Source organism: Ammospiza nelsoni, unplaced genomic scaffold (genome assembly GCF_027579445.1).
Source record: "Ammospiza nelsoni isolate bAmmNel1 unplaced genomic scaffold, bAmmNel1.pri scaffold_105, whole genome shotgun sequence".
Classification (NCBI taxonomy): Eukaryota; Metazoa; Chordata; class Aves; order Passeriformes; family Passerellidae; genus Ammospiza; species Ammospiza nelsoni.
In genome coordinates this window covers 6,339-14,421 of record NW_026683185.1, presented here as the reverse complement: position 1 = coordinate 14,421, position 8,083 = coordinate 6,339, and the positions used below count along the sequence as shown (strand labels likewise).

The following is an 8,083-nucleotide window of genomic DNA, read 5'->3' as shown; positions in this document are numbered from 1 at the left end:
AGTTGTCAAAGCAGCCCCAAGTGGAGAGGCTTTCGGTGCTGCAGGCACCTGACAGCACCTGCCTGGGGAGGCTGCTCTGGCCACCCGCAGCAACCAATTCCTTTTCCCAAGCAGCAGCTCCCAGCGTCCTGCTCCGAAGCCCAGAGAGAGGGAGCAGCTGCCCTCAGCCTTGTCCTTTACCGCATCCCAATTCTCATGGAATGTCCCCCCTCGGAGAGAAACTCCCAGAGAAGAGAAGTGCGACCAGATCCCCTCCTCCCCTGAGCTTGATCACTTCTTTTGTTTCTTAAGGATCCATTCCACCAGAGCAGTGGTATTGCACTGACAGCTGGGACACCAGCAGGGGATCACCCCACACTGCCCAGTGTGTGCCGGGCTCAACAAGGTCTGCTTCGCCCCTGATTCCACCAGGCCTCTTCCCTTGGCTGTGGTTTTGCTGGATAGTGGGTCAGGACAGTGAGAATCTCCTTCATCCATTCATTCACTATTTAGGGTCCTGCAGACACTTCCTCAATTTCTCTCCAAGGTGACCTTAGCCTCAATTTCTCTCCAAGGTGTCACAGCTCTTGTCCATCTGGTCAAGAATCCCCTAGGAGGACACTCTGATCTCTCCTCCAAGGGCACAAAGCAGCAAAACCCGCAAGGAAAATCTTCCCCCTTGGGCCCTGCGCCTCCTTGGGTGAGTTCCAGAGCAAACAGTCAGGGCAGTGGCCTGAAATGTTTTTCCACCTGAGTCATAACACTTCTCTGATGGATCCACATTGTGCCTGGGGAAAGAGATGTGCAGAATCCTTCACTAATGCCCTGGAATGTCAAACAGGAATCACGGCTTTGGACAGCTCTCAGGAACCACTTCAATGTGGATTTTACTTCTGGAAAGCCCAAGATGTCAGAACGTCCTCCTGGTGCCTCAGGGCTTGGGTAAACAGGGCTTGTCAGAGATGCTGGCAGGGCACCAACACCCCTCCTCCTCACAGGGCACCTCTGTTACCCCAATTAGCTCCGAGTGGCTGCCTGGGGACAGGTGCCCACTTTCCCATGTCCCTGGGATGGGCACATCCTGCTCAGGGCCAGTGCTGGCCTGGGCCCAGAGCCAGGGCCATGACCCAGGTGCTCTGGGAGGGCTCCGTGGCTGCAGGTGTGACAGGATGAGGGGCAGGGCAGGGCATATTCCCCTCTGGACAGTGCTCTGGGCATGGAGCTTGGTCGGGTTTGGCATCTGCGGAGAAAGGGATATCAGGTGGTGTGGATGTGGGAATTGTCACTGCTGAGCCGTTCCCCAGCCCTCAGCCTTGTCTGTAGGTGATCAGCGTTGCTCAGTGCTCCCCAGTGTCTGCAGTGACTGAGATGCCAATCAGCTACCTGATCACGTGTCCCTTGTTCCCCTTGTTCTCCCACATCTTGGGTTTGGGGCCGGGCTCCGCTCTGGGGTGTCCCCCAGGGAAAGCTCTGGGAGGGGAGAGGCAGCAGGAGATGGGGGATCTGGCACTGGGGGCTGTTGGAGGATGGATTGTGTTGGACTGGGGGTTGTCCCCACAGGGTCCCCAGGTGCCTTTGGCTCCCTGGCTGCCCCCCTTAGCCCCACAGGTGCCTGGGCCCTTCCAGGGGCAGCTGCCCTGTGCAGGAAGCTGGAGGGATGCCGGGCAAGGGGGCTGGATCCGTGCCACAGGTGGGGTGGGATGGGCTCTGTGCCAGGGCTGGGCTTGTGGCCAGGGCTGGGGGCTGTGCCAAGCCGGGCTTTGGCCTGGGGGCTGGCAGGGAGGGTGCAGGGAGGAGTCCCGGCAGGGATAAAGGTGCTCCTCACCTGCTGCAGCCTCAGGCAGCGCTGCCCAGAGCCAGAGGAAGATGAAGGTGGCTGTGCTCAGCGTGGCCCTGCTCTTCTCCATCCTGCTGTGCCCCCCGGCACAGGCCAAGGTGAGGCACCGGCCAAATGCTGTCCCCACATCCTGCCCTTTCTGGCCTCCCTTCGCACCCTTTTGGTCCCTCCTCTGTGTCCCATTCAGGGTCCCCAGGTGCCCTCCCACTGACCATTCCTGAGGCCTTTCCTTCCATGCCCCCCTCAATCCTTTGTCTTTCTTCCTGGCCACTGAAAAGGGGTCCCCCTGTACAATTCCCTGACTCACCCCCCACTCCCACACCATCTCCCAGTACTGTTGGTTTTGTCCCCACCTGTCCTCATTCTTCTGTCCCCACCAAGCCCCTCCCTTGCACTCCCATGTCCCTACACCTCAATTCCTTTCTCCTCCCCTGTACCTCACACCCTGCTCCTTCCACACCCCCAGCCCTGTCCCCCGGGCCCTCAATTGACCCCAGATCAGTGTCTCTGGGTCTCCCCCCACCTCAAACAGATCTCCTTGGAGGCCCTGAATTCCCATCCCTCTGCCTGCACCCTGCTCCCTGCACCTGTGTGTCACTCTAGCCCCACAAGGTCCAGTCCGGACCCAGCCTTTGTTCTCCTTTCCAGGCACTCCTGGAAGGAACCCAAGATGATCTGCGGGAGGTGAGTGGGCTGCTGGCATTGCAGGGCATCCCCTCAGGGAACTGGGGGGCAGTGGTGTCCCTCCATCCTTTGCTGGCACTGGGGACATCCCAGTGACCAGTGAGGTCTCCTGGTCTCTCTGCAGTTGGATTTAGACAATGTCGCGGTCCTGGAGACGCCTCTGGTAGGTACCACAAGTTCTGCCGGTGCCAGACCCTCCCATTGCATGGCCACCACAGCCCAGGCCATCCCAGTCTATCCCAGCACAGCCCAGAGCACCCCTCCTGACAGCCCAGACAATGCCCTGCCCCAGGGCTGCACCCCAGGGAAGCCTTTGCCCAGGGCCCTGCTGCATTCCCATCCCTGTCACCCCAGGACCCCCTGGATGAGCCAGGACGCAGCCCCTGCCCCAGCTGTGGCTCTTGGCCAGGAGCCCAGTGCTTCTGGGCAGCAGCACAGCAGCTCCTGCACCCCATTGCTGCCACAGCCCCTTCCCCAAGGCCCCCCTGCTCTCCCCTGCCTCCCAGTGCAGCCCGGTGCCCCCAGTGTGTCTCTAACGCTGCCCTTGTCCCCAGCCCCCTGTGGCTGAAGAGCTGCGGGCTCTCCTGCGGCAGAAGCGCCTGGCTGCCTCTCTGGATGCCTAGGTGAGCTGTGCCTGCAGGGACAGGGCTGGGGACAAAGCCCAGCCATGGCCCAGTGGGCTCCAGAGGTCACCTTCTGGGGTTGGTCTTTTAGGGTTGGAAGGACCAGTGTCCATTTTCCTCTCCAGTGGCAGGAGGAGATGATCATCACTGGAGGAAACCCCTGAACTCTTTGAGCCCTGGGCCATTTCCCCTGAAGAATCAATAAACCCTTTGAGCAAAGCTTTGCTCTGTGTCCATGTGTGTTCATGGATCTGGATTTCCTCCTTTCCAGTGGTCCAGGGAAGTCAGGCCAGGTCTGGGCTTTGCTGCTTTTACACAGTCTGTGCCTTCCCCCAGACAAATGGTGTGTTGGGAGTTGTGCAGAGTCCAGAGGGAGTGGGTTGACTGGGGGGGTGGGTGTCCAAGTGGTGAGAAAGGCGGTGGTTCACTGTCAGCATGGTAGGAATGGCCTGGGTTTAAAAGAAAAAGAAATAATTTCAAAGAAACTTTCTTTTACAACTTTTTCTCCCTGTGAAAAATCACCATTTACTTCTCAATATTTTGAAAGGTCTATTAAAAACTTAATAAAACTTACAACAAAAGGACTAAATAAGGAAAAAATTATGGTGCTGGGAGCCTCCCCCACTTCGCAGCTGGTAACCACATGGCTGGCTCATCCACACAATGGCTGCTCTCCCTTTTATATCCTTGCTGTTTCAACAGGCAGCCCTAGCTCCTCCCAAAGGCTGTCTGTTGACTCTTGGTCACTGTCCATTGGTGTAGACTGCTTTCTTGGAACTGGATTGGAGGACAGGTGGTGCTAAGCCCCTTAGGAACAATTTGCCCCTCCCCAGATGCCCGGACTACCAAGATCATCCCGGGATAACAATGCTGGGCGGGGGCGATACATTGCAGTAACATAACTATACATCTGTACAACTTCTCTTAACATACTTATCATGTTCACCCTTTAATTGGGAGAGCCAAACATCTCATTACTCATCTCTAACACTGTGGCGTTCACATTCTCTGAAAAAATCCCTTTGCCCAGGATTTTTCTCCTGGGAAGCTGAGACACCTCAGAGAAAAAGAAAAACAAATCTTATCTCATTTGCTTCTTCTTGTGTTGTGCTGATGTGCAGAATGTGTTTGGAGATTGTTTACCCACAGGTGATTTGTTTGATTGGATTCTGGTGGGAGTTATTTTGACTGATTGGCCAATTATGGCCCAGCTCTGTCGAGACTCTGAAAAGAGTCAGGAGTTTTCATTATTATCTTTTGAACAGTCATTAAGTATCATTTCTGCATTCTTTAGTATAGTATAGTATAGTATTGTAAAATAATAAATTAGCTTTATGAGAACATGGAGTCAAATGCAACATTGCTGCCTTCGTTAGGCATCCCTGCAAATACAATATAACACCCCCAAAATTCTTGATTTACTAAAAAGAATTTAAATGCCAAAAAAAAAAATCTTCATATGTCAAAAGTATGTTGAAATTATTTATTGGTCTTGAAATTTGGTACCCTGGCAGGACGGGGCTGCTGGGTCTACCTGTCTGCAGGGCCCTGCGGGGCTGTGGGGTTTCCTGGGTGAGGGGCCCTACACGGTCGCCTGTAATGCCTGGCCATGGTGGGGTAGAGCCACCACAGTGTCCTGGGAAAGGGCGAGTGGTTCTACCTGGCTCTGGGGTCGTTCTTGGCCGCTGAGTCCATCGGCTCCAGCAGGACTTGGGTGAATTTTGGGGTGGGCCAGGTGGACCAGTTGTCCCCGGCCATCCTGAGAGCTCACCAGGGCTCAGTCATGTTCGCTGACTCCAGTTCCAATACTGAAGGAACCACTGGTGCCGGCAGCGCCCCAAGGAAGCCTCACAGCAGAGCTGGCACAGGGCATTGCCATGGCAGAATGGCAGGGAAATTGTCTTGGCCATGAGCAGCAGAATGGCAAGAAAGCCACTGGTGCAGGAGTTGCCCACCCCAGCAGGTTAAAGGCAGGTTTGCGTGGCATTCCTGCTGTCCTGACAGTGAAATTCTGAGCAGACGGCACAGAGGTGTCTTCTCCACGGGGCTCACAGGTGACACCAAGATGCTGTGCGGGAGCTGAGCCCTGCCTGAGCGCAGACTCTGCCCAGCAGGAGCCCCAGGCTGACACCGCGCTGGAGTCCACAGCTGGCTAAGGGGCACTGCGTGCCATGAGTGAGGAACAGCTTCCCCTGAAACAGGGAGAGCTGAACCTTGGAGCCACCTGCTCCACAGCTGGAATGGTGTCAGCGTCAGGGAGCAGACTAAAGAGGAGAGGGAGGCCTTCGGTGTGAGATTCTGAGGAAGACTCATTCGTCAAAGGGAACAGGCACCAAAGAGCTCCAATCACCCGTGTGCTCAGGGTTTTATACAGCACTAGAACTGTGGGTGGGCACGATCGCTGAGCCAATAGGGAATCAGGGAGGGAGGAGCAAAAGGAGGGGAATATATCTCAGGGACCAATGGGGATAAGGGGGGCGGAGAGGCCAGGTCACATGGGCCAATGGGGCATCATCCATGAGGGGAATTCCTGAGGGGCGGAACCTGCAGGGGAGGGGTTTACAGGAGACTGACAGGGAAGGGTCCAGAACAGGGGCAGAGTTTACAGGGATGGATAGGGAAGGCACTGGAATACAGGGTGGAGATTATAATGATTGAAGGGTAAAAGGGGAGGGATATAACCTGGGAATAATCCAGCTTGGGGAAAGACAGCATACAGGGGGTGAACTGGAACAGGCCATCCAAAAAGCTATGAAATAAAAGGGCACTGCAACAACCAATAAAGAGGGATGCAGGACACATTCTATGGTGCAAAAAGAAAGGATCAATCCTGGGCCTCCCCCCAGGTGGGATTTCTGATCACTCAGGCAATCAGGGCTGGGTTAGCACTGTCCCCACTGTGTGACTGATTGACAGCTCATCCCACAGTGTCTCAGGACATTGATCTCATCCATCCTCTGATACTGACTATGGTGACACTGGGGAACCTCATGGAACCATGGGTCAGTTGTGACCAGGTGGGTCCAAGGACACCACGGTGACATCAGGGAACCTCGTGGAAACAAGTGGCCATTTTGATGCTGTGGATCCCCATGGAATATAGGGAACATGGAACAGGCTGATGCCTTGAGTTTTAGCTCTCATATTTCCTGATTCTCTACTGCATTAGTCTGTAACTCTGGACTTCATACACAGTGTTAGCAAGTTCTCTTCACAGTGTAGTCAGACAAAACAATCCTTTTCCAGCCCCAGACACGGTTGCAGCTTCAGGCACAAAAAGTGCAAACAACAGCGAATTGAGGAGAGCAAACCGGGAGGATGGGACTGCATAACCTGAGGCTGCAATTGGACATCTAAGCCCAATATTTAAATGGACAAAACCTTATGAAAGTGTGAAAACTCCTGACCAGTCATCCATTTTGAGTGTAGCCTCGGCTGGGCTCTTGACCTGCTCAAGGTGAATCCTTTGAAGGCCTTTTAATAAATCCCAGCAAGAGGCAGAAGCCATGAGAAAGCTGACAACTCTGTGAGAACAGAGTTGTGGAGCAGTGAAAAACAACTTGTTTTTCCTGAGACAGAGCTCTAGGACTGTGGAAAACAACCTACTTTTCCTGAAAAAGAGCTGTAAGACTGTGATAAACACCAGCCACCTGTATAAACTGTTTTTTCCCTCTTAGATAGAAAAATGAAGACTATCTCTCACAAACAACTTTTCCTGCACATACACACCAGGGGTTTGAGTGACCAATCAATACAGGGTAACAACTTGTTGCTGACCAACTGGGGATAGACAGGGGATGTTCTTAAAAAACCCTACAATAAGGCCTATAAAAAGACCGTATAAAAATAGCACAGGATTGATCCTTTCTTTTTGCACCATAGAATGTGTCCTGCATCCCTCTTTATTGGTTGTTGCAGTGCCCTTTTATTTCATAGCTTTTTGGATGGCCTGTTCCAGTTCACCCCCTGTATGCTGTCTTTCCCCAAGCTGGATTATTCCCAGGTTATATCCCTCCCCTTTTACCCTTCAATCATTATAATCTCCACCCTGTATTCCAGTGCCTTCCCTATCCATCCCTGTAAACTCTGCCCCTGTTCTGGACCCTTCCCTGTCAGTCTCCTGTAAACCCCTCCCCTGCAGGTTCCGCCCCTCAGGAATTCCCCTCATGGATGATGCCCCATTGGCCCATGTGACCTGGCCTCTCCGCCCCCCTTATCCCCATTGGTCCCTGAGATATATTCCCCTCCTTTTGCTCCTCCCTCCCTGATTCCCTATTGGCTCAGCGATCGTGCCCACCCACAGTTCTAGTGCTGTATAAAACCCTGAGCACACGGGTGATTGGAGCTCTTTGGTGCCTGTTCCCTTTGACGAATGAGTCTTCCTCAGAATCTCACACCGAAGGCCTCCCTCTCCTCTTTAGTCTGCTCCCTGACGCTGACACCATTCCAGCTGTGGAGCAGGTGGCTCCAAGGTTCAGCTCTCCCTGTTTCAGGGGAAGCTGTTCCTCACTCATGGCACGCAGTGCCCCTTAGCCAGCTGTGGACTCCAGCGCGGTGTCAGCCTGGGGCTCCTGCTGGGCAGAGTCTGCGCTCAGGCAGGGCTCAGCTCCCGCACAGCATCTTGGTGTCACCTGTGAGCCCCGTGGAGAAGACACCTCTGTGCCGTCTGCTCAGAATTTCACTGTCAGGACAGCAGGAATGCCACGCAAACCTGCCTTTAACCTGCTGGGGTGGGCAACTCCTGCACCAGTGGCTTTCTTGCCATTCTGCTGCTCATGGCCAAGACAATTTCCCTGCCATTCTGCCATGGCAATGCCCTGTGCCAGCTCTGCTGTGAGGCTTCCTTGGGGCGCTGCCGGCACCAGTGGTTCCTTCAGTATTGGAACTGGAGTCAGCGAACATGACTGAGCCCTGGTGAGCTCTCAGGATGGCCGGGGACAACTGGTCCACCTGGCCCACC

At 54.3% G+C, this 8,083-nt stretch overlaps 1 long non-coding RNA gene across 1 annotated transcript; it reads left to right on the top strand.

Annotated features, from left to right (window-relative positions):
• Nucleotides 1-1,822: 1,822 nt before the first annotated feature.
• Nucleotides 1,823-3,342, top strand: LOC132087156 (uncharacterized). Its single transcript, XR_009420470.1, has 5 exons — nt 1,823-1,914; nt 2,465-2,500; nt 2,625-2,663; nt 3,055-3,123; nt 3,215-3,342. It is a non-coding gene; the product is annotated as an uncharacterized LOC132087156 (long non-coding RNA).
• Nucleotides 3,343-8,083: the final 4,741 nt, after the last annotated feature.